Here is an 11,466-nt window from a genome sequence, read left to right as displayed (position 1 = left end):
AGGTCCATCAACATCTAAAACTTTTTAAAATAGAGTTATTTCACTGTATTTACATGCAGTTATTCTCCTTTTGATCTTCTAATCAGTTGTACTTCAGTAAGCTCAATTTTAGTCATATACTCAATTGATTCACTATTAAAAATCACAGCACTCATGGAAGATTGGCATGTACTAAATATATTTCATTCATTAGCCCAGCTATCATTTAGAACAAATTTATCTGGTATTTTTTTATTTATTTTCTAAATATTGTAATACAGGCTCAGATAAGTTAACTTGCATACTTTGATAAATTAGAAAAGCTGATTATAACACTAAAAATCCAATTCTGAACTCCAGAGATAGCAAAGAAACAATGAGATGAACTGTTTTGCATGATCAAAATCAAGAGCATGATATCTCTGCTGTGACCTTTTTAGTTCTTGGTCATTTTTGTTGGTTCTTACATCAAGTCCTAAATAGTTTACCTGAAGTTGACTACAATAAGATTGACATATTTTTTCATTTGGATAAAACATGTTGTTGCCATAACTTATAACTAAAGGAACATACATGGATTAACTCTAGAAATACTGGAAATTTCAGAGAAGCTAGAAGCCATGACCAAGTCAGTGCACAAGAAGAGAGAAGCAATGGCACATTGAGTAATGGTAGTAAGTCTACTTAGGCAAGTGGAACATAGTGCTTACTGAGCAAATTCAAGGTCATGTCACACTGCCTCTACATCTCCTTCTTTTCCTATGGTAGATATCATTGATAAATCATGACCCTTATTTTCCCCATCAAGTTAAATTGATTCAATTTATTTGTATCCAGTGAAAAAGGCAGCCACTACTAACTGATTTAGGTTGATGCAGATGAAATCCAGTTTCTACTCAAGTAGATAATACTTATTTTAATACATGTTCTTTGAGAACTAACAGATCAATACCCATCCATTTTCTTTTTTGCATTCAATCTTATCCAAGAATATGTGGTCTTTTTCAGGTTCCAGGGAAACCAAGAAATGATAAAAAATGAATGTTGTTAATAACTCATGAGGAGAAGCCTAATGTGAAACATTATTTTGCATTAGATTTTGTATTACATTTTATATCAGATTTAAAAAAGAATATTTAAATAACTTCTGAAATTGGAGATATTTTTAAAATTTGAGATGGATAAATAAATTGAGGAGAAATCTGTATGCAGAAATCCAAAAATGTTAATAATACTCATTCTTAAACAGTAAAGAGAATATGATGTTCCCCCCCCCCCAAATTCTCTGGCTCACTCTATTACTTATCCCATTGAATATGAACAAGAAATCTCTATGATATGTATTGGAATGGTCAGATAACCAGGAATTCTGTAATGTCACAGAATGCTGTGGCTGACAGTAAGTAGTAATCTAGGCTAATTACTGAAATTGGTAATGGCCAGCAAGAGGTAATTTGCTGTCCTGGCAATAGTGAGCATAAGACAGTACACTATTAAGAGATCTATGCAAGCAGGGAAGTAGGGGGGTAGGTAGCACACTCTCAGTAAGTACATGAGAAAGAGAAATTTTAGGAACTAAAGCATTAAAAATCTGGGTATGCTACTGAGAAGAGGGCTCGAGTGTTAGTACATATGCTGACTTGATTGCAGGAGTGATGCAGATACCAGGTTATAGAACCGGACCTCAAGGTCAGAGCTGGGCTGGCATCTATGCTACTTTCACTCTAAGTTTTGAGGTAAGATATAAAAACTTGAATCCAAATTCTGGTTATTATTACCATAATCTTGGGGGGGAAAAACGGATTTGCCTTTTACAAACTTCAATTTTCCCATCTACATAGTACATTCAGCATACTTAAGTCTGTAGGGGTTATGTAAGAGATTAAATAAGAAAGCACATTCAAAATGTCTCAAATAATGCCTAACAGATAACTGAATCTCAATAAATGCTCAAAAATATACTATGCAATTGTGCCTTCTTATCCACAGATGTTACCAGGATTGAGGCCAGAATTCAATAGGAAATCGGGGCTCACTGAGCTTCAAATGTTTCCTCCACCGTGGGGACATTTTTATCAAGAGAATGTGACAAAATACAGACATTTTAATTCAGAAGCCAAGTGAGGGCTATTACTCCAAAAAATTTTTACTTTTATTGTTGGATCAATTCAGTTCATCCCCCCCCAAAAAAAAATGGGGGGATAAAAATAAAAATATTTATTATTAAAATTTTATAAAAGACATTGTGGCAGCTTTCTTTTCCCCATAGAAATACCCAAGATTCTTTAATTTTTTTTTTAAAGGTGGCTGCCATCATTCCCACAGAGACAAATGCAGGCACCGTGTGTGCAGTTTTCTGAACGTCACCCTCAGCCACTGTAAGAGGAGAGCGGTTCCTAAATATGGCTCAAACTCATTTAAGTCAGACCTTCTTGCAGCCACTTCCACAGGATTAAGACTGGGAAGGGTTTTGTTTGGAAAAGCTGTAAATGAGGGAAGCTGTGAGCTCAGCTGTGGAAAAGAAGAGGCAATGTAAGAAATTGGCACACTGCTTGTCCTTTCATATGCATTTCATGTTTTGCTATAGTTTAGAGAAGAAATGCCAATAAAGAACTTCCTTCGTGCAGCAGAGCAGAATATAAAAGAACCCCTCAATTTGATAGAAGAGGCGATATGTTCTCTCCCCTTTTTGAAAAGCTGTATACAACAATTTTAAATATATGGATGTTGGGGAGAAAAATAGCTGTCTGCATGGGTTATACAATACAAATAAGTTGTGTAGGTTTCTAGATGTAGTGTGAGATATTACAATGGGAACACTTTATGTGTTGGGTATCAAGGAATGTCACATAAGAAACAAGCCAGTCTTGAATCAAACAGTCCTATGACTGCAATAACCAACTGCCCACATTGTGGTACAAGACACCAAACCGTATAAAACAGTACACACGTAGACAACATCTCTGCAACATGAGAATTTTATAATGACTGTAACATAGTTATTTCTGGTCATGGCTCTTTCTTGCTTCTCAAAATATCTTGTGTAGAAGAAAGCACAAAGAAGCAAACCCTATGAGATGGTTAAAAACTTGGACAATGTTTATCTTGTCCAATATGCTGATTTCTCTCTAATTAGGGGCTTCCAAAATTGATAAATATAAGTGAGATCTGCAATCATCCATAAACTCCAATACAATGTATACTAAATTTCCTATATATATGCAATGCCTATCTTCCTGGGAGAAGGACAGAGCTTATCAGATTTGTGGATATGTGAATCCCCCCAGCATAAAAATAGAGTTAAGTATGCATTCACTGAATCTTATTACAAACCTAAAAATGTATTTATATAAAAAATGAAATTTATTGGGAACCCCATAAAGTATTGTGCAGGGGTGTAACCTCTTATTTTTTTTTTACTGATTTGAGTAGTGGCAGTAACAACAAGAAAATTCATAATTTTGAAAATATGTTTTCTAAGATTTCCTCTGAACAAACAGCCAGGGAATTCCAGTGTAGGCAAAGGATTCTATCTAAAGAGTTGTTGCATATGCATATATTTTATGCAAATAAAGAATATCAACAATGCAAGAGTATTACCCCTTATGACTCAAAACTCAATACAGTTATCCTAAATATCAGTATCCATTGTTATGGATTTTACTTTAGATTAGAGACAGCCAAACTTCATTTTAAGCCATACATCTCAAATTCATCTTATTTTTTACTGTATTGATTTTTATACTAGGTATTATCTATATGCAAGTCAAAAAGTTCAACATAGCAAAAAATTTCTCCAAAAATTCAAGGTATGTCTGATTATTTACTATAGTGTGATAGCACTGGGCTGCAAAACTTGATCTTTTGATTTGCTCTACTTTCTCACCTTCCTTCATTGGAAAAATGGCTAAATCTGACTGTTTCGTGGTAGGTAGGTCATGAGGATCACTCTAAATGTGCAATCCAGCCTGTGGTCTCTGGCCATGCCAACCTGTCTGACCTTGGGCACACTGGGCTTCACATTTAATCTCTAGGTATGTCATGTTTGGTTGATATCAATAAACCCAGACCAACTTAACTTTTCCAGAATTGCTCTCTGCATTGATTGAATAAATGAACAAAGACATACATTCCAGAATTGGGGTTTGGGGAGAGGTACGGTCCTTCTCATGCCCTCCAATCCACTGCAGCCAGTACTCAAGTGCACATTTTACCCCATCAGACACTTCTTTGTAACATAATCTCATCATTTTACACTGTGACATAACAGAAGGATGAATGGAATCCCAAACCAACTTTCCAACAAAATCTTGAATCACTTGATATTTAAAGAATATTGTTTCTGAAAATCTAAAGAAAAAGAACAAAAAAGCAGAAGCTGTTTAGCTTTTTGACAGTTTACATAATTCTAAGGGCAAAGCTGTAGGAATAATTGCAAACATCCTGGCCAAATATCTTAGAAAGTTTAGACTTGGAGCAACTACCGACTGAAATCCAACCACACGGTTAATGTAAAGTCAAAGCATATGAGCAAGTTCAGGGCACTGGAAAGGCAAGAGGCTGACTAGCTTTACACAGCTAATTGGTGCTAAAAAAAAAACCAGTTAACAAAATCATCACTAGCCCACAACCCCTATGTAGAACTGGCCAGGTTCATCTTTCTCTCAAATGATCAAAGAATGTAGATTAGTTGCTAACCTCAGGGCAAGGATTTGCCCCCAAAGTAACTTGAAATTTTTATTTTATACAGTCTATTTACTTAGTGCCAGAGAACAATGTTCAACTCAGATTTCTCGTGTTTTAGGGAGGGGAAAAAACCCTAGAATTTTAAAAAGAAAACATTAACTAATGAGCAAACCAGGAGAAAGCCCTACCTCCTAAGTGGGATATAACGATAAAACCATCTATTTTGAAGAAATTAATGACTCTTCCCATAAAAGTCTGTTAAATAACTGATGCATATAAATGCTTTACAGCCCAATCACAAGTATCTATTATGTGGTGTATAACATGAAACATAAAGGAATATGACTAACAAGAGCCCCACAAACTGATGTTTTGAAACAGGTCAGTTGGTTTCAATAGATGAGACAGTCACTGGAATGTAGGCCACAGTATAAGCTGAAAGCTCTTTAAGACAATTATTTTTTTGCCCAGAGGAAATTCTCTTTTGTTTTCTACTTGAAAAATAACAAGCTCTAAATTTTGCAAAGGAAGAGAAACATGTTTAAATATTGTTGAATTACATTGCCTAGATATTATAGATAATATGCTTCAATTAAGGGTGCCCAATGTTGGTTAACATGACTGTGGTGAATCAGAAGAGCAACATATCACTTTCTGAAATGGGTTCCTTCTTCAAGGACTTCGAAATAGTGGAGGTATGAAAATGATCAACAATTAGTAGGTATTAAATGGTAATGATAGACACTGGGGTTGGACATTGGATGTAGCTTTAGCTGAATTCAGAAATATGATCAACTGAATCAAATTCATTAAGCAAACAATTTGTTTACTGGGACACTGGGGAATTGATGAATAGAAACAATATTTGAACTGAGATGAAGCAAAGAAGATGGCTGGCAAACCATAGACCAACTCAGACCAATGGGTACAACGGAAGTGGACACCTGATTTGGCTGTATCTCAGGTAAGAGCCTGAACTGTAGCTTCTAAAAGACACATCAGAATGCACCAGAACAATCCATGAGTGTCTATACAACATCCTATTAATCTTCAAGTATATTTCTTGTTGTGGATTACATGGCTTTCCTGCCTTCTCCTTGGATTTTATCACAGTTACTTTTATCTTTCTAGATCAAATGGGTAGGTATTTGTGTTTAAGCTTTAGCTGCCAAGGGCCCCTGCTATGCTTCCTGCTCACTTTTCACATTAGCATTCTCCAGAGGACCACTGGAGCCTACTATGAATAATGACATACCACCTGTTATATTGACCATCCTCATTCCTTAGACCAGTGTAACATTTCATCTTCCATCACAAAGCTATGAGACATGACACATGATTGATCCCCACTCACCATTGCAGATCTTTTTGATAGTTTGTAATGATTTTTAATATCTAGTGCAGAAAAGGTTTCAGATGAAGGTTCAAAATTAATGAAATTGAAGCAAAATATGGAAGTCAACACGAAATAGATTTTCAGGTTATATCAGTGCTTAATGAGATAGATCCTAAGGTCATACCCATGTTCAGTGAGAAACAATATAATTATTGAATTATATTAGCTAAATATCCTAATGTAAGATTTTTCTTTGTTTACCAGTGGACTTGAACATGCAGCATATTTCCCGCCCGGTTTCCTTGTACTTGGAGGAGCACCTCTTCTGTATTTGTTAGGGTGCAGCTGCAGTCTTCATACTACTAAACATACCTGCCTACTACCTCTTTGAATTACATGGGTGCAAATATGTCCCAGACCTTTCAACCATATGACCTGTCCACCCACTTTAGTAATTCTTGCAACGGATGAGCAAAAGATAAAAGCAAAGTCTTTTCTAAGGACTGATGTAAGATATTCAGGAGGAAGAAGTGTTCTCTTTTCCTCTAAATTCTCTGTGAGATGCTCTATTTTTGGAACTTCCAGAAGCTATCTTTCCTATTACATGAAAGAAGACACCTACAGTAAGACAAATAAGATTAATGTACATGCACACATATGTACACACACAGCAATTAAGCAGATATATTCAATGAGAGAAAATGAAGAAAGGCTGTTGTAAAGCCATTAACAATTGTTTAATTTCTGCCACTGAGGAATTGATTTCTTTGAAATTATTTCTGCAATTATTTCTTTGATTGACCATGTCCAGTATTATTTCTAGCCAAGAATTTAATAATTTTAAAAATTTAATAATTTTCTCCATTTTGCTCAAGCCATTTAGTCATTTATTTTTCATAATTTATTCATTTACTCAGCACCAATACATTGCCAAGTTATTCTTTTTGGTAATGAAAATATAGCTACAAAAAAAAAGAGATCAGCCAGTGACTTCATGCAACTCACATTCTTATGGTGAGGTGGACAATGAATGAGATATATAAATGATCATTTAAAAATGTGTTAGTGATATGTGCTAAGGAGAATAAAGTTGAATAGGAATGTGGGTGTAGTTGAGAATAAAGAGAGATTCAAATTTTAAATAGCATAGCCAGGGAAGTATTTTAAATTAGGTTTCTGTCATCTATTCCCACAAACATTTTGTGAGAAAACTCAATGTAATATAAGTCTATCGTACTTTTAATTTTATTTTTATTTTTTACCTTTTTAATTTTAATTTTTAACATTTCCCTCATACTGCCATTGAAAAATCTATCTTGAAAGACTATAAACATCAGCATTTATTCCAGCTTTTAAGTGTTTTGATCTTTGATTTTTGGTCTTATAATTACACTTAAATATCTCTAGTTTCATGTTACTTCAAACTCAAGTACCTATTTTCTCATTGATGTCATAATAAGTAGTTTATACTAGTTTTTTAACCCTCTCCGTGTCTGCTTTATTAACTTCTGCATCAGAAAGTTTGTGTAAAAAAATCCCCAAACCTCAGTGGCCTACAATGACAAACATTAAAGTTCACACTGGTGGGATGGCAGATCTTTGAACATTTGATGGACTACAGTGGCAACCTGAGTCTTAAGGCATTGCTTAGGATGGACACCCTATCATCTTTCCAAATTTCACTTGTCAGTGTAAGTAAACAAGGCCAAGACCAACAGACTGTAGAAATATATTCCAATTGTAATGAATTATTATTTTTAATAAATAATACAATAACTTGAAATTAGTATAATTCTATAAACTAAGCACTAAAATACTGAGAAGTAGTCTAGCTATGGCTATAGAATGAAAATTCTAGAAACAAGGCCCTTTACAGATCACATTGAATCACTGTTAGAAGACCATCAGGACTTTAAAAATGTCTTTATAATGGTTATATGCCCATCGATGAAATATCTACAAATAGTTGCCTGAATTTGCATGCTGTTATATTCTTTCCTAATTCTAGATCAAATTCCCTACTTCTCCATTTAGATTCTTCTCTGCAAAGCAATGATTGCAATCCTTTCCTCTTTGGATTTAATAATGTTTCCTATATTGTATTTGCCCTTTATAACTGAATGTGTATGTGATTGCAATATATTCATTCTTGTAATTTATTAGGAATTTGCAATGAGCCAATGGCTTATCAGCACTGTGGGTTCTCAAAAGGTGAGTGTTGAGTAGTGACCTCTGCACACTGGTTCTTAGTTTAATTCCTGGTTTAGGAATACACAAATATCATGAAACACTCTTAGTTTAAATGCTTTTGAAATTTCTCCACACCCTAATATTTTTCAAAATGCACAAAGCATTCTGCTATCATATGTGTTTGAAAAGTTACTTTAATAAAATATCACGGATTCTCCAGTCTTAATATTACTAAAAGGTATTTTTAACAATTGAGAAAGATATTTTGTTAACTGTATCTACATAGCATTTGCTCCAACCTGTAACTCCCAATCTTGAATTTCTTATGCTCAGGGTTCTCTTTTCATTGTTCTCAGTGCTGCTTAGTCTTTGGATGGCTGTTTGTTCTGCCCCTCATCTCTTAGCAGGAATTTTGGCAGGCAAAGCAACTTCTATGCACAGACAGGTGTTCTCCTTGGCACCCTCAAACCTGGAAGGAGTTGACTCAGATGTTCCCACACCTGTGAATTGGCTGTCCCATCTTAGCAGCTCCCCTGAACTTAATTATCATGCTCTATATCAAAATTCAGAAACAAAATAGTTGAAGAGAACATGGGTAAAAAAACCAAATGCTCCTACTTACTGCCAGCCCCTAGCACATCCTCCCTAGCATAATACTACTATAAACATCATGGTATGTTCCTCCATCATCATAGTATTTTGACTTGCAGAATATAGAAATGGAATACAACTATCTGGAGCTGTTTAATTCTAATGGCAAAAGCATCCCTGAGTTTGCCCATCAGATTAAGACTAAGATGCTTAATCTATAGTCCATGGGCAAGTTAAGAATCCATGAATGATCTTGAAATTTGACACATCTGATTTTGAGGCACATTACACTTATGCATCTATCTAAAAGTTGTCTTTTAAAATAAATTTATAAACAAAATGAGACTTCAAACTCTTTTCTTATAACTTACCCTCCAACTCTCAGCTAAGACTCACTATTTTTCTTCAAGGTAGAATGATTTTTGATACACCAATTTGCCAATAATTTGCTTAAACCTTTTCTTCTATTAAACTAAGCACTTGGTCATAGTTCTACCCTAATTCTTCATAACTATGTGAAAGGGATCTAGGAATTGAAATATAATGTGTTGGTAAACTGTTGTTTCAAACAAAACACTGTCATTCAACTTTTTGACATTTGCCCAACATAAATAAAAATATATTTCTATAAAACATTTTTAGAAACTGTATTTGAACAGGCCCAAACTGAAAACAACTCAAATGTCCATAAACAGGAGAATGAGTATAGAAATTATGGTTTACCCATACAATGGAAAACTACCTATCAGTAAAAATGAATAAGCTCTGAGAAAAACCAGAACAATCTAGAAAAGGAAGAACAAAGTTGGAGTATTTACACTTTTTAATTCCACAACTTACTACAGAATTACAGTAATCAAGACTATGAGACCTGATGGCATCAGAATTGATATACACATCAATAAAAAAGACTGGAGATTCCTAAAGTCAACTTGTATTATAGTCAATAGATTTTTGACAGGGGTGGCAAAAAGTTTAAGGCAGAAAGAACTGTCTTTTTAACACACGGAACTGAGGCAACTGGATATTCACATGCAAACAAATTAGTCTGGACCCCTACTTCCCACCATATCTATAAATAGATCAAAGATCTAAATATAAAAGGCAGGACTTAGAAGATACAGACTGTGAATATTTGTGATCAAGAGTTAGGCAATAGTTCCTTCAATTTAAAACTTAAATCACCAACAACTAAGGAAAAAGAAAAACAGATAAATTTGACTTAATCAGACTTTACAACATTTTTGCTTCAAAGACCACTCTAAAGACAGAGAAAGGATGACCTACAAAATGGGAGAAAATACTTCCAAATCATTATCTGACAAAAGTTTAGCATCTAGAATTGTATTAAAAAATGCTACAGTTCTAAAGTGAAAAGTTGAACAACTCAATTTAAAAATGCTTAAAATATATACCACAGTGAATCTCGCCATCTTGTATATTCACAAGACACCAATTTAAAAAAAAAAGAAAAAAAAATTAGAAGTAAAATGCAAAAAGATGAGTAGAGCAGGGGAAAGAGAATTGGGGGAGAGAAGTAGGAAAGGAAAGGGGAAGTACTGGCAACTGAATTAGAGCAAAATATATTCCATGTTTTTATAATTATGTCAAATGAATCCTGATGTTATGCATAACTAAAAAGAAAAAAGAAGGAATTGGGGGAAGATGTCCAAAACATTTGAATATAAATTTCACTAGACAATAAACCCAAATGGCCAATAAGCACATAAAGGAAGATAAACATTAGAAAATTGTAAGCAAAAAAATAATAATAAAGATAACATTTCACATCATTAGAACGACTATTAAAAAAAAAAACAGACAATGGCAAGTGTTGGAAAGTATGTGAAAGTACTGGAATTTTATGCATTGCTAGTGGGAATGTGAACTGGTGAAACCACTTGAACCACATCTGGTTAGTTTATCAGAAATTTAAACATAGTTACCCTAATCATCAATTCCACTCCTAGACAGATACCTAATAAAATTGAAAGTACATTGTCATGCAAAAACTCATATAGGAATGTTCATAGTAGCATTATTTATAATAGCCTACATGTAAGAAGAACCCTTGTGCCCAACAACTGAAGAACAAACATTGAAATATTATTCAGTTATGAAAAGGAATGAAATACCAGCATATGCTATACCACAACAAGCAATAAGAATGAAACTATCATGCTAAGTAAAGGAAACCACACAGAAAGGGCCACATATTATATCATAGTCATATTGTATGATCCATTTATATGAAAAGTCCAAAATAGAGCAATATATAAAAATACACACTAGTGTGGACCAGGATCTCTGAGGAGGAGAAAAAGAAAGTGACAGCTAATGGGTATGGGATTTCTTTTGGGTAGATGGAATTGTTCTGCTGTAGATAGTGGTGATGATTGCCTGCTCCTTATAAATAAAATAGAAACCTCTGAATTGTTTACTTTAGAAAGATGAATTTTACAGTATGTGAATTGTATCTCTTAATATTAAAATGGAATGATCTGTTGGTATAATGTACAACATTGAGGTATCCCTAAATAATTTATGAAGGGTGAGAGAAGTTGAAAGAAAATAGCATATACTGCATGATTCCATTTATATATTCTAGAGAGTGCAAAGTAACCTGTAGTGACAGGAGGCAACTAGATTATTAGTTAACTGGAAGAGGAGGGGTAGGAAGAATT

The sequence above is a fragment of the Marmota marmota genome, unplaced genomic scaffold (assembly GCF_001458135.2).
Source record: "Marmota marmota marmota unplaced genomic scaffold, marMar, whole genome shotgun sequence".
Taxonomy (NCBI): domain Eukaryota; kingdom Metazoa; phylum Chordata; class Mammalia; order Rodentia; family Sciuridae; genus Marmota; species Marmota marmota.
This window is presented reverse-complemented; position numbering follows the sequence as displayed.